The sequence below is a fragment of the Podarcis erhardii genome (genome assembly GCF_964252035.2).
Source record: "Podarcis erhardii genome assembly, chromosome: 11".
Classification (NCBI taxonomy): Eukaryota; Metazoa; Chordata; class Lepidosauria; order Squamata; family Lacertidae; genus Podarcis; species Podarcis erhardii.
In genome coordinates this window covers 41,560,880-41,575,712 of record NC_138501.1, presented here as the reverse complement: position 1 = coordinate 41,575,712, position 14,833 = coordinate 41,560,880, and the positions used below count along the sequence as shown (strand labels likewise).

Here is a 14,833-nt window from a genome sequence, read left to right as displayed (position 1 = left end):
CCCCCCCTCACAAAAACCTGCCCCCTAAGAAAAAATCCTGGCTATGCCCATGCTGCGCTCTATGATTAGTGGCAGGTGGCAATGGTGATGGTAAACCACAGTGTTCTTAAGAAGAGTATCCCTAGGTAACTGTGCACAGGAATCCAGCCTTATTGTCTAAATGTGCTTAGGACTGCAACCTTGAGTTCTGATCCTATATATGTTTACTCATAGAAGCAAATCCAGTTGAGTTTAGCATGGTTATACGCAAGTAAGTAGCTCTAGAAATGTATTAGGCATCAGGTTCTGAATATGTTTTCCTAGGAGAGGATCCCTATGGATAATGTGGTAAGGCTTTGTGCCACTTGAAAACAATGGACAGCTCATATAAAATATGCCAACATTTAATTTTCTAAATTATAGAGGAATGTATGATATGAAGGCATTTGTGCTTTGCCAGTGGAAGTCAAAAGCTACAGCTGATGGAGCATGTGTGAAAAGAACATGTTATTTCCATAGTTGCTACTTTTGATCCATGTTATTTCCACAGTTGATATGTCACCCTAACTGTATCTACTCAGCTGTGGCAATGTGCAGGAAGCATCCAGTACATACAAAACAGTAAATTACATCCTTAACACAATTCTGTAATGCCCACAGAGAAAGCATTAAGCGAAAAACAAACCAAGCATTAGCATGTTATGAAATAAAAATGGGAGAAATTAAGCCTGCATCACTGAAGTGCAAATAAACACAAAAGGAACAGATGCTCAGACCAAAAATGGGTTGTAGGCACAAGAATATGGGCACAATTAACTGCAGGTGCAAAAACAGAGACCCAGCTGCAAAACTCCCATGTTTTCACACTGAGATATATATTTTTGTTGGGGTACTCAGTCCCATGCAACATATTAGCAAGTGTTAATATTCACCAAACATGATCTTGGGCAGCCTGGTCCTATGGTCCAGCTAAAATGGATATCCTTGGGAACCAATGTTTCTTCATTTCAAAATCTCTCTCTTGTGCTAATGATCAGAAAGCTGTTGAGTAAGATAATGTGTATTATTATTATTATTATTATTATAATTTATATACTGCCCTAAACCCTGAGGTTTCAGGGCAGTTCACATAAAAAGATCACAGTATATAAAATTAAAATAAAAGCAAAAACCAAATAATACCTCCTGTATCACAGGAGTAGAAATTTGACAACTTTTCAGCAGGCTAAAGGTGGAGTGGCAAGGGCTACAGGCAGGGAGCCTTTTACAGAAGGTTGCTTCTCCTACTATGCAACCCCAATTTTTGAATTGTGGCAGGGGAATCATGCACACAGGACACATTTGTGCATGCAGTTTCCTATCCAGATGGGAAAAGGCACATGGAAGCCAGCTTCCATGTATATAGAGCTCTAGTTGGCTCCGGGTAAAGGGATTCAGATATAGATTTCAGCTCATTTAATAACTGATAAAGTTAATCAGATTTTGAAATAATAATTATAAAGTTTGTCAGATCCCCTATTATATTGTCCAGATATTGAACTGTATCCAATTGTGATTTGTAAATAATCTCTATCTTTCTTGTAGCTACCACTATTGCATCATGTGAGCACACACGTGTAGTACATGAAGAATGATGTATATTGCTGGTAATCTATTTATCTAACCCAGAGATCAGCAAACTTTTTCCACTGTCCCTCAGAGCTTGTGGGGGGCCGGAATAAATTTTTGGGGGAAATCTCCCCAACTCGCCCCTCCCTTCTCCACAGCACTGGACGAGCCCCGGTGGCTGTTTACCTGTGCCTTGCGAGTGGCAGGGGCTGGCGGCGGCACGATGAGTGGTGTGAAAGGGCTGTCTCCGGAGAGGGGCTGCTTAAAATGGCACTCAACCAACCGTGGTTCAACAAAGCCCAGACTCCCTCCTCTAGGCAGGGCGGGGAGAAGCCAGGAGGGAGGGAGGAGACGCCGCTGCCATGGTGTGTATGAGGGAAGGGGGGTAATGGAGCAGCCTCAATGATCAGAATCCCCACACTGATCCATGCGGCGATTCCGTGGGCCAGATCCACAAGGCAATTGGGCTGGCTCTGGCTCCGGCTCCCGGGCCTTAGCTTGCCAACCCATGATCTAACCCCCTGCCATAGAGCACCTTATACCTGCACAAGCAACGCTGACACAAAACCCCACACATAAAGTAAAATAGAAACATCGCCACCCAACCCACCATGGCCCCTCCACCTCTTCCCCCCTTTTTCTTCCTAATGTAACACTAATGTCTCGACAAATGTAGAAAATGTAACTTGGAAAAAAAGAGACATTGCACATACATTTGTAAACCAAGAAATCTTTAATAAAAAAATACATTTTAAAAAATGGAGGTGAGGTATGAAGAAGTGTGAGATTAAAACAAATGCTCAATATAACAACAAGGCAAGAAATGGTTCTTGTTTCTTCTGGAATGATGTTGTCCATCACTGAGTTTTTAGAATCTAATTGATGCCATAAGGTTTCAGGGTGGGGGGATAGTAATAATGATCTACTATGCTACCAAGAGCAATAGAATGAAGAAATCAAAGTCTGCAGGAGGTGATAATAGAACTGTAACAACAATAGTTTCTCAGCACCCCAATAACCAAATAACCCATTTATAGATTAGGGCAGACTGTTAATATAGAATGTATGCTCTACATTGTATGTCAGACAAGTTATCGTGTGGATTCTAGCTTAATTCAGTGCCCTTATGTACACTTTTAATTCAACGTCCTTTTCTACTTGCTGACTCTTGAGACTATTAGCTCTCCAAATGTCATGCATTATTTGCACAGCCAAATAGAACTTTGCTTTGTTCATATTATCAGATATACTATTCTCTTCTGGTCTCTATTAAGCATTCAAATTCACATGACTTTGTTTACACAAAGCTGTGACATACTGATCTATCAATGTCTCTCTTGAGAATTGATTTAATGTACAAACAATGCTAGCTTTGGACACAGATTACACCATTCTTTTCCTCTTTATATACCGGGCTTTTAGCTTTTGCTGCAGGTATGAAGTTCCTAAACTGAAGAGAATAAAGCTACCTGGCAAGTTAATATAAGAAAACAAATCTAGACCAGGGATACCCAATTTACGTATTTTTGAAGGCGATTCTATCATCAAATATGTATGTTTGCAAACATATATAACCTAAAAGCAAGATAGGATAGAACACTGAAGTTGAAAACATTCGTCTTTTCCTTACAAATTAAAATGTGGGTAAACTTTTTATGTTGCTGCTTAATTAAAATTGGGTAGGGGCAGCAACATTCACCACCAGCGTGGCAAAACACTTGTCTGCGGTGTATTCATGTCCATGTGTGATGACAAGGCTTGCCCTATAATGAGAAATGAATCTGAGGAATCTAATGCTGCTCATCCAAGCTCACTGTGGAAAAATAAAGGAAGTAGGAGTTCATGAGCATTCTCCAGTGACATCTTCTGCTGTCTCATATCTAAGTTGTTGGCTAAGTTGTTGGCAGAGGGATAGTGGCTTGCTGGACTAAAGCAAGCACAACCCTGCTTGAAACAGGCTGTGAGCAGGGCTGTCCTTGCACCAATCCAGCTTGTAGCAGCTTTTGGTGATCACTCCTGCTTGAAATGCGCACATCACCTCTACTAACAACTGAACAAGGCTCCAGCCTCACATGATGTATCTGTTGCATTTGTCAACCCTCCATGAGTGCTGAACTGAGGCTGTGTTCATATAACTATGTTATCTGCAAAAAATCAATAAATAACATTTTTAAAGGATTGTCCTAGTCAATATCATTAAAGTGAAATATTTGCAGTGACACTGTCATTGTTTTTTAGTGTGTGTTGTTGTTTGTCTTTTCAAATTTTAGAACAGAAAATGTAACACTTATAACATTGATTATCCTTTCTCCCGAGGCCAGCATAAAATGTGTGAATATGCTAGCAAAATTAATATTTCATTAAAGGAAGGATTACATTTCTCATACAGTTACAGCTACACATGTAAGTTAAATTATTTGAACTATGATTTTGGCAATGTTATATGCTTGGGTAATTTTCAGCTTCTCATTGCATAGTGCAAGGTAATGAATCAGCATTAGAACAGGCTGTCAGAATGCTTTCACATGGTTCTAGAACACACATTATTTAGGACAGGTTCTGAAGACAGGCTTATTAAAGCTAAGGCATCTACATCTGGGCAGTGCCTGAATGAGAAGACCATTTGCCTTCCTAACCAATTTCACTGGCTGGCGCAGAAATAGGACTTCAGACACAGATCTTAGATTGCCAGCAGGATCACGCGGATGCAGGGTGCAAACTATTTAAGAATTAAAAGTTAATGACGAGAGCCCGGGTGCTGGTGAACAGCTGGAAGTGAAGCCCCACCATGGGCAAGAACGAGACATGGAGACCCCCCGCCTCCCGGATGGAGACAGTCCTGGAGCAGTGCTCCAACCTGATTTCCTGCTTCCTGGTGACTCAAGCCCTGACACCCAGGTGGCTGTGTTTTGCATTAAGTTTCTGAATCATCTTTGAGAGACTGCCACCACCCCCAACCCCTGAGCACTGAAGCAACCAAAGCTAAGCCATGCTGCTCCAGATAGGGCCGCAGCTGTCTTAGCTGTCAACTTTTCCCTTTTCTTGCGAGGAATCCTATTACGAATAAGGGAATTTCCCTTAAAAAAAGCAAAATGTTGACAGCTATGGCTGATATACAAGCCTGAGAAGGTAGAATGCACTCCTTGCCACAACTGCTGCCTGTACCTCCCAGACAGTAATGATACCTAGATACCTGTTTGTCTTGTTAACTATAAAACACCTAGATACCTGGTTAAGAAACAATTTTCCAAATTAATTGATATTGTTATAATTTGGCTATCATTGGGGGGAAATATTGGAAAATTAATAAAAACTTATTTGTCAAAGAAGAAACAATTTTCCATATGCCATAAACTAGTGTTTCTGGGGGAATAATAATTGTTGCTGTAACGTGAGCACTTTTACAAGGCTTTTAAAATAGTCCTCAGTTTCTTATATGCCTTATTTATACACTGCACTTTCTGAATAAATAAAAATTACTGCTGAAGGAAGTCACTAAAGGGCTATTACTATTTAAAGTACTTTTGTCAACATTTTATCTACTTTCAACAGACATGGCTATTCCTTAAAATAGTATGTTGTATACTAGAAACAGCTATTAATCACAATATGCAATTATAAAGATGTACTGCCAGACCAGTACTTAAATGTACCATTGAACCATTATTTAAACCTCATTGGAATTAATGAGAAGTATAGAATAATATTTAAATTGTATAAAAGCTCAAATTCTTGTCACTTTTTTGCCTCTCTCAGTATTAAAACTTTTATTCAGAAGTATGTTGCCAACCTCACAGATTATCAGATACTATGTTGGAATATGACCGCAAGGAGGACCCATACTGATTTCATTAGACATTGAGTTAATGAGTTTTGCTATAATTCAGTGGATCTAGTGACAAATAGGTATAGCTTCCTAGCATTTATAATTAATACACTGGGAATCCATGGCTTTCTGTATGTATGATATTCAGCAACATACACATTCGGATTATATGCTTTTGATGACACACTCTTTGATAACATGCTATGGAAGGAAGAGCATAAACAATCTGAGTGAATAGTGAAAAAAATCACTGATACAGTAATTGTATTCTCCAGTGTCTTAAATTGGTGGTTTTCAAACTATTCCTAAGAACCCTGGGATTCCTTGGGATCTTCTCAGGAGGTTCTTAGTGTGAAAATCAACAATGTCAGAAAGACATCTTATTCACCACTACTGAACTTCCTCTATGACCAGGGAAGGGGGACCTGTCACCGACTTCAGTTCCCATCAGCTCCAGCCAGCATGTTCAGGGATGATGGGAGTTGTAGTTCAGCAATATCTGTTGAGCTGTAAATTCCCCACCCATATCCTACAATGTCTTATATTGAGAAAACACTGGACACATTATAGTGCTCAAGAGTCCATTTTGAGGATGAGCAATTACCTAAACCTTTGTGGCTTCACTGGCACTCTAGAACAGGATAGCAATGTAATGCTCTCTAGATATTGTTCTATTACAACTCCCATCAGCCCCATCCAGCATAGCCAATGGGTCAGGGATGAAAAGAGTTGTAGTCCAACAACATCTGGTAGACAAAATATTGGCTACCCCTGTTCTAGAATGTGTTCTAGAATGCTTTGCCACATATAGGGCTTCTGCAAGCAGGACCCAGCAACAAAATTATGCAGTATGGACATCTTCTGTTCATGGTTTCAGCCACTCCAATCCATTCTTCCTTCCAGTTTCCTGCCCCCCCCCAACTGACCCCAAAGTATGTATTTAGTGTCTAGTGAGCATTCTCAGTCCTCATTGACTTGGGTTTCTTCCTCCATTTTTATGTTTTTTTAGGGCAGGTATTACATCAAAGTCATTGATTTCTCCATTGATGTCTATGGCAGCTATCTGAAGTTCCTTGGAACATTTTCAAATCGTTTTTTGGTGTGGAACAGGAATAATAATAATAATTTTATTATTTATACCCACCCATCTGGCTGGGTTTCCTCAGCCACTCTGGGCGGCTTCCAACAGGATGTTAAAAACACACTAAAAGGTCAACATTAAAAACTTCCCTAAACAGGGCTGCTTTCAGATGTCTTCCAAAAGTCTGATAGTTGTTTATTTCCTTGACATCTGATGGGCATTCCACAGGGTGGGCGCCACTACCAAGAAGACCCTCTGCCTGGTTCCCTGTAACCTCACTTCTCACAGTGAGGACTAGTCCTGTCCTATGACAACTTGCAAAGGTTGCAGTACTCTGAAAATGCCATGGCTTGTCTTTCTACACCATTGGTTTTGCTTTATTTATTTGACATTTCTGCCTCCTCCTCCCCCCAGTTGGTATGTATGGCATTATCTCATTTTATCTCCACAACAATTTTGCGTGGTAGGTTAGGGAAAGAGGTCATGACTTACCCAAGGCTATGCGGTGGCTATGTGACTAAGCAGGGACTTGAATGCGGGTCTCACCCACTCTTGCCCAACATTTATCCACTTCATCCAAGTTGGTTCTTGTATAGTTATCAAGATTATTTGATGAATGCAAATCTTCTCTCTAGAAGGTGAATGTCACTACAAAGCTAGAAGTGCTGATATATTTGCAATCAATGTTTCCCATCACAGAACGGGGATTTCCCTAATCAGAAGAAAGGTATACCATAAATATAGCATTGAGCTGGTGAACCATTGCAGCTAAGAATATGAACAATGAACTTAGGTCCCCTGCTTCAAATTTCACCTTGGCCTTAAACTCACTAGGCTACATTAGGCAAACCACAACCTCTCAGCCACTGCCCTGCATCTGCAATATGGGAATAACTGACCTACTTAGAGAGTTGTTTTAAGAATAGGGTATGAAACAATTCACCCATGGAAGGTGTTTTAATCTACTTTACAGATAGGTAGCCGTGTTGGTCTGCCATGGTCAAAACAAAATAAAAAAATTCCTTCCAGTAGCACCTTAAAGACCAACTGAGTTAGTTCTAGGTATGAGCTTTCGTGTGCATGCACACGAAAGAAGAAGTGTGCATGCACACGAAGAAGTGAAGAAGAAGTGAAGAAGTGAAGTGAAGAAGTGAAGAAGTGAAGTGAAGAAGTGAAGAAGTGAAGAAGTGAAGAAGTGTGCATGCACACGAAAGCTCATACCTAGAACTAACTCAGTTGGTCTTTAAGGTGCTACTGGAAGGAATTTTTTTATTTTGTTTTAATCTACTTTAGTTTGTTATTTTGATCCAAATGGAAATATATTGCTTTTCTATAACTTCTGTAACTTATAAAACAATTTTCCACCTTAAAACTATTTTCCATCATCAGCCTAGATAGCTCAGTTGGTTAGAGCGTGGTGGTGACAACGCCAAAATTGCAGGTTCAATCCTCATATGGGACAGCTGCATATTCTTGCATTGCAGATGTTGGACTAAATGATCTTCAGGTTTCCTTCCAACTCTATGATTCTAATAAACTTTTATCTTGTTTCATAAACCTATGTAGTCTCAGCTTGCTGTACCACTCTCATGCCTGGAAACCATAGCTTGTGTTAACCTTGAGAGGCTTCAGGGAGACCCCAGGAGAGAGTTTAGGCTGATTCATAAGGGGTAGCCTGGTATATACACTCTCCACTTTTATCTGGTAGCAATGACTTGTTTAAAGTGGAAGAGTGGACTGAGCATAGGGGTACACTGTGTTTGCTAGGAACCCTTTCCCCCCAGACAGCACAGGACGTAGGGTGGCCCACCACTTCTAATACTCCCTTGCCAATGCCCCTTTCCCTGAGTAGCACAGGAAATAGGGGATTCTGCAGGAGGCACCATCATAATGGTACGCAATGCGCTCTGGGATCCTTCAGGTGAGCAAAACTTTTTTACAATTCAGTATGTTATGTATCTTAAGGTAGAACAGAATCATGAGTGCTGATAGCATCTTTATCTGTTTAACGTTATAGCTGGGAGCTGTTATGCTCTGAAGCTGCTCACTGGCACTGTCTGTCACACCCACTGCCTCAACTTTTAAAAAGCTGTACTTGTCACACGGTAAATCAAATGGTTGAAGAAAAACAATCAATACCAACCCCCCAAAAAACCCCCAATTTTGTTGCCAAGCAGTGATGATTCAGCCAAAGCAGAAGACCTGTGAAATATTATAAGGTAAAGGTAAAGGGACCCCTGACCATTAGGTCCAGTTGTGACCGACTCTGGGGTTGCGGCACTCATCTCGCTTTATTGGCGGAGGGAGCCAGCGTACAGCTTCCGGGTCATGCGGCCAGCATGACTAAGCCGCTTCTGGCGAACCAGAGCAGCGCACAGAAACGCCATTTACTTTCCCGCCGGAGCGGTACCTATTTATCTACTTGCACTCTGACGTGCTTTCGAACTGCTAGGTTGGCAGGAGCAGGGACCGAGCAACGGGAGCTCACCCCGTCACGGGGATTCGAACCGCTGACCTTCTGATCAGCAAGTCCTAGGCTCTGTGGTTTAACCCACAGCGCCACCCGTGCCCCTTTGCATGAAACATTATAGAATGGTATAAAAGCAGATGTGGGGTTTTCTTTTTTAAGCCAGTTTGTCTGTCACTTGCTCTCACTGCTCATTTGCACCTGTGGATCTCCTTTGTCAGGACAGTTAAGGATTTAACATTCCATACAACTCATACTAGCTCTGATTATTTTTCATATTGTAATGGCAGGTTAGATACTTCACAAAACAACAAATGATGCGCTCCCTCTTCTATTTCAACCCCCTTTCACAAAACTCTACTTTCTCTACCCTTCATGCTCCCCATCCATCACTGTGGTTATTGCTTCAGTTAGAAGTGAGACTGCGGCCACATAGAACGTTTTCATTAGATTGTATCACCTATATACAGACTGTTGGCAATTGAGACTGCAATTCAAAGTCCACTTACCCATGAAGAAGCCCTACTGAATTCAATTGGACTAACTTCTGAGTAGACATGGTTCAGATTGCAGCTTGCATGATGAGACCTTGTTGGAGGGATTTGTCAAACATTTGGACATTGGAAAGAGTATAAATGCAAAGTATAATTAAGCCATACTAGTAACCTTTGATGACAGGTATTTAGGCCCTGCTCCAGGTTTTAGGAACTCTGGATGAGTTTCTATTGGTGGTACTGCCAGACTTCCCCTCTCCCAAACAAGTAAACAGTCAGGTAGGCTTACCTGTTGGCAGTGATGTAAAGAGCTAGGAGACAAGTGACCACTGATTAGCAGCTTGTAGCTGACACATTTTATCTTCCACAGCACTGTTAGAGATTAAATGTGGCAGCTGCCAGGCACCCACCTGAGCTAAGTATTCCTTTAGCTTCCAGGCCATTACAGTGATACCCTGGCAGGTAAGCACACCTGGTGGAGTCGCTGCCAAGTGATGGCTGGGGATGGTGACAGACATCTAGGCAAAGCATCAGCTCAGCTATCCCCTGCTGGAGTGTGTGGCTGGTAGCAATTGCCCCCGCATGCTGAACACCAATGCTGGGCTTGTAGATGCTGTTGCTGGCCAGAAAACTTCAGTATTTTTTTTTTAAGATTCAGCATTCGATTTTTAAAAGACTATTCTAAAAGAGTCAGGATAGTATAGTGGTTAGAGTGTCAGACTAGGGCTCAGGAGACCCCCAATCAAATCCCCCCTCAGCCATGAAGCTCACTAGGTGTCCTTGGCCAGCCACTATTTCTCAGCCTAACCTACCTCACAGGGTTATTATGAGGATAAAGTGGGGGGGGGGGGGAGAGACTCAACACTGTCTTGAGCTCCTACCAGGAAAAGTGGGATGTGAAAATGGGGGATAAATAAATAAAAACTCTGAGGAAAGTTAAGATGAAAACGAATTGTTCCATCTGTAATACATGTTAACACCCCCCCTTACATATTTTTAGTTATTTGTAACATCCAAAGGGATGTCAAAAGATTTGAGTTTTCCCTACCCCATTAGCTGCGGCTGTTCATATGCCATGTGTTCTGCTAAAGTAAAAGGAATTACCAAACACCTCTCATCTTTTGTTTATTATAATTAAACTGGAGTCAGTTTTACACAAATATCTGCAGTTTCTCCTTCAGTGATAGGAAGTTACAGGTGCACGATTCATGGAATATAGCCTAACAGCTCAATCCTCTGTCTTTCTCAGATAAAAAGTCCCATCATGTTCAGTGGGACTGACTGTTAGCCAAGTGTGGCTAATGAGTTGAGCCTGACTTGAGAACAGACTCCATTTCTTAGTGGTACTTACTTTTGAGTAAACAAGCATGGGATCAGGTTGCAAGTCTGATATGAATTACTGGGTACCAGACTTTTCATCTTATTTTCTTAATTTACTTTTTAAAGAACTGAAACTTAGTTAATGGGCGATATAAAGCACAGTCTGCCTAAGGAAAATGTGTCCCAGTGGTGATATTAGACAAAAAGCATGAAAAATGTTTTTCAAAACACTAGAGTGCATAAAGCATTAATGAACATTAATGTCTAGAACTGCATATATTACATGAAAAAGGATGTGTATGTGTTTAAATTACAAATCACATTCTTTATGTTGTTATGGTTTTTGGGGTTTATTTTTTTTAAATAGCAGTTCTGTTTTTTTAAAAAATCGCATCATGGAGTGACATATGTTTCTGAATACACAAATTAATGTTTAAAAGACTATGAGAATCTTTAAAAGCCAATAATTTCTTTAAAATCTCATATTAAGTGTGATCTAGCTGTCTGATTCTTGGGTTCTGTATGCTCTGGCACAACAGAAGAAACAGAATCATTTTTCTTCATACTCCTGAGAGAAACTTCACTGGACCGTACCATTACCCAGATAAAAAAGGAAGATGACTTATTGTTATCCATTAATTTGCATATTTCTTTTTTTAAAAACGTTATAAATGAATCTATAATATCATTGTAAAAATGTTAAAGTATACATCTATGAAATAAAATGGTCAAACCTGAGGTAAATATTTGAGGGCAAATATGGACTCTTTCCTAAAAGGAGTTTAGTGGCCTAGTCCGTTGTCTGAGGGGAATAGAAAGGTGAAGGATTTTTTCAAGTCAAAGGGCCACTCTGGAAATCTTACAGGGCTTCATAGCTATATCTTAGGAGACTTTATGAGTCCCTCTTAATTATTTTGAGGATATAGCATATTGTAAGGTCTGTTGGGAGCGCCATTTGACATCAATATCACTATTCCCGCCCCCCCTACAATTCAAGCAAGGGTAATTTCCAGATTTTCTTCATGATAATGAGATAAAAAAGGGAACTATCAAGAGAGACATTTGCTTAAATGTTGTTCACTGCTTTGCGTATTTGTAATTAAAAGGTGGTTTTGAAGTGTATTTAATGAGCAAGCATTAGATATTCAGCCCATATGAGAGATAAGGATTACCTTCTGAGTAATGGAAGGCAATGAGCAGGTGAGGAGAGAGTAATTTCTAAACACACCTAATATAAAATGAGTAAAACACATAGTTGTGGTGTTGTTTTTTTAAAAAAAGATTAATCACGTGAAATTAGTTCTCTGAAGTCCTATGGGGCAGTTATTCTCTTAATCCTTGATAAATTCTATAGGATTTAAATATTTTGGATTTTTTTTAAAGGTACTCTGAGGAGATGTTTGGCTGGATCATATGGGTTTACCTAATGATAGGCCTTTTGTTTATGTGCTTCCAGAATGGCTGAAAACTTTAATAATGTAGTGCTATGCATGTCTACTCAGAAGTAAGACCCATTAAATTCAATGGAGCTTACCATCAAGCAAGTGTATATAGAATTTCAGACTTAAATCAATTCAGGATTTTAATGTTTGTATGTTGTTTTATCATATATTTGAATGCTGCTTATTTTTTTATGATATTATGCAATCTAGAAATTTTCTCAGATAAAAAATTTATAGGTACTAGATGCAGAATAGACTCGCTGAAATGAATGGACAAGTTACTGGACTCGATTTATTTCAGTACATCTACTCTGAGAATGACTAAAATCTCACCATTATTAGCAATTGGTGACTGGTTTTTCATTGTTCAAGGGAAATTGAGAGTCGGTTATAAGCACTGTTATCACATATTAAAACTTTTAAACATTCTATTTTAGGTATTATTACTTAAAACATGGATTTGCAGTGCATCATTTTTGTGGAAGAATAAAGAATCACAAATTTATGACAAGGTAAGGAGGAAGCAGGAAAAGGTAAGAAAATACAAATGTTTTTCTGTCTGAAACTTCCAACATTCAGCTTCATAGGATGGCCCCAAGTATTATGAGAAAGTGAGAAAAATTTCACTTTCTCCACAGTATGCATAATATAATGTCTCCTAATAACCCTTCCTTTTCAAATGAAAAAAGCCCAAAATGATGTTTTCAACACAGGGGAATTGCTCCAGCCGCTTGATAATTTCAATTGTCCTTTTCCAGTTGCATGAATTCAGGAGAAGGTGTCACCCGCCCCCCCAGGCATGGAGGGTGGTAAAGTAGGCCCAGACCCAAGGACATGATAGAGTCCTACTCTTTCTCATGTGATATTAATTGTGTGGGGAAATTAAATGTCCAAAGAGGGCTATTGTATTCTAAAAACATTACACCATGACAAATAGAAGAATGTGTTAAAAATGCCCCCCCCCAAAAAATGAATATTTTTCTGCTCCATTGCATGAATATTTTGACATATTTACACAAAGTAACTATGAAACTATCTTAGATAACACTCAATTCTTATTACTTTAAATTATTCCATTAACCCAAGTATTTCCTAAACTTGCAAAACGCTATACAAATGCAAATTAATCATCTTCAATTCCAGATTATATTCCAGTCTAAAAAGCTATTTGTTGATACATTTGTACGTGTAAGGCAAGCAAAGCAGGTATGCAATGAGTGAAAAGCTTATTATAAAATATTGGACATGTAGGTTTGTACCAGTCAAGTTGTCACTGTAGTAGTTGAAAAGCATTAGAGTAGTATATGGATTAGCTATTTACCATCTAAATAAAAGTTAAATGTCTTTATGGCGCCAGAAAACTCTTTGTTGCACTTAAATTGCTCTATTTGTATCCCAAGGTTAGACTAGCACTTTATCCTGTGAAATTGCAAATTCCAGTGGGTTAGCTGTGTTAGTGTATAAAAGCAAATACAAAAAGGATCATGTGACACCTTAAAGACTAAAAATGTATTGTGTTCATGAATGCTGTTGCCTGAGTCTTTACCTTTAAAGTAAAAGACTATTATTTGGGCTTCTTGCAAGCTAGGCTTGGTTAACTTGCCCAAGGCTACACTGTGAATTTCAGAGTCAAGTAAGAATTTGAACCCAGATTTTGGTATTCCAACTCAACACTCTCTTAGTGAGGGTATTACTCATTTTGTACTACTGATATGATTGGTGTAATGTTTCTGACATCTAGAAGTAACAAAAGGCTCAGTAGTTTAGACCAGGGGTCAGCAACCTAAGGCCCATGGGCTGGAAGCAGCCCGCAGAGGTCGTTCAAGCGGCCCACGAACAGAGCTGCCCGCTCGCGTGCTGTGATAAACTGGCACAGTGTGGCACGGGGACCTGCTTCTGCGGTGCCAGAAATCAAAACTGCGCATGCGCAGAAATTCAAAATTGTGTCTGCGCAGACACAGATGCCGAAAATTGCACGGGCGCATGATCCAGCCCACGGAGGGATCTCTGCCGGACCGATCCGGCCCAGGAAAGATAAACCTTGTTGACCCCTGGTTTAGACCGCAGCACCACCCACTTGGTGGTTTGAATCCGAGTGACGGGGTTTGCTCTTGCTGCTCTGTCCCAGCTCCTGCCAACCTTAGCAGTTCAAAAGCATGCCAACGTGAGTAGATAAGTAGGAACCGCTGTAGCGGGATGGTAAGCAGCATTTCTGTGCACTCTGGCACTCGTCACAGTGTCCTGCTGTGCCAGAAGTGGTATAGTCATGCTGGCCACATGACCCTTAATGCTGTCTGTGGACAAATGCCAGCTACCTTGGCCTGAAGCGAGATGAGCGCCGCACCCCATAGTCAAATTTGACTGGACTTAACCGTCCAGTGGTCCTTTACCTTTAGAAGTATCAATTTCAATAGAATTTTTTTAATTGAAATTCTTATATTAAATTATGCAAAAGGTATAACAGGTCTAGGAGCTTTGGTCATCAGGTAATAATATGCTTAATACATTCAGAAACAACTTTGTAAATAGGCTGTAGCTCTGCAACTCATGATATTATATATGATGCTCAGTACAGTATTTATGTTGCTCATCCTGCATCTAAACTTTCAGAGTGGT

At 40.1% G+C, this 14,833-nt stretch overlaps 1 long non-coding RNA gene across 2 annotated transcripts in view; it reads right to left on the bottom strand.

Annotated features, from left to right (window-relative positions):
- LOC309352879 overlaps positions 1-14,833 on the bottom strand; it is a 33,164-nt gene that overhangs the window by 15,729 nt on the left and 2,602 nt on the right. The window contains exons 2-4 of one of the 2 annotated variants that reach the window (XR_014161435.1): positions 6,987-7,206; positions 3,660-3,731; positions 912-1,020 (exon numbers count right to left, since the gene is read on the bottom strand). This is a non-coding gene — a long non-coding RNA (uncharacterized lncRNA). Of the gene's footprint in view, positions 1-911; positions 1,021-2,332; positions 3,732-6,986; positions 7,207-14,833 lie in introns of those variants that run through there. The other variant, XR_014161436.1, reaches the window with a different exon arrangement.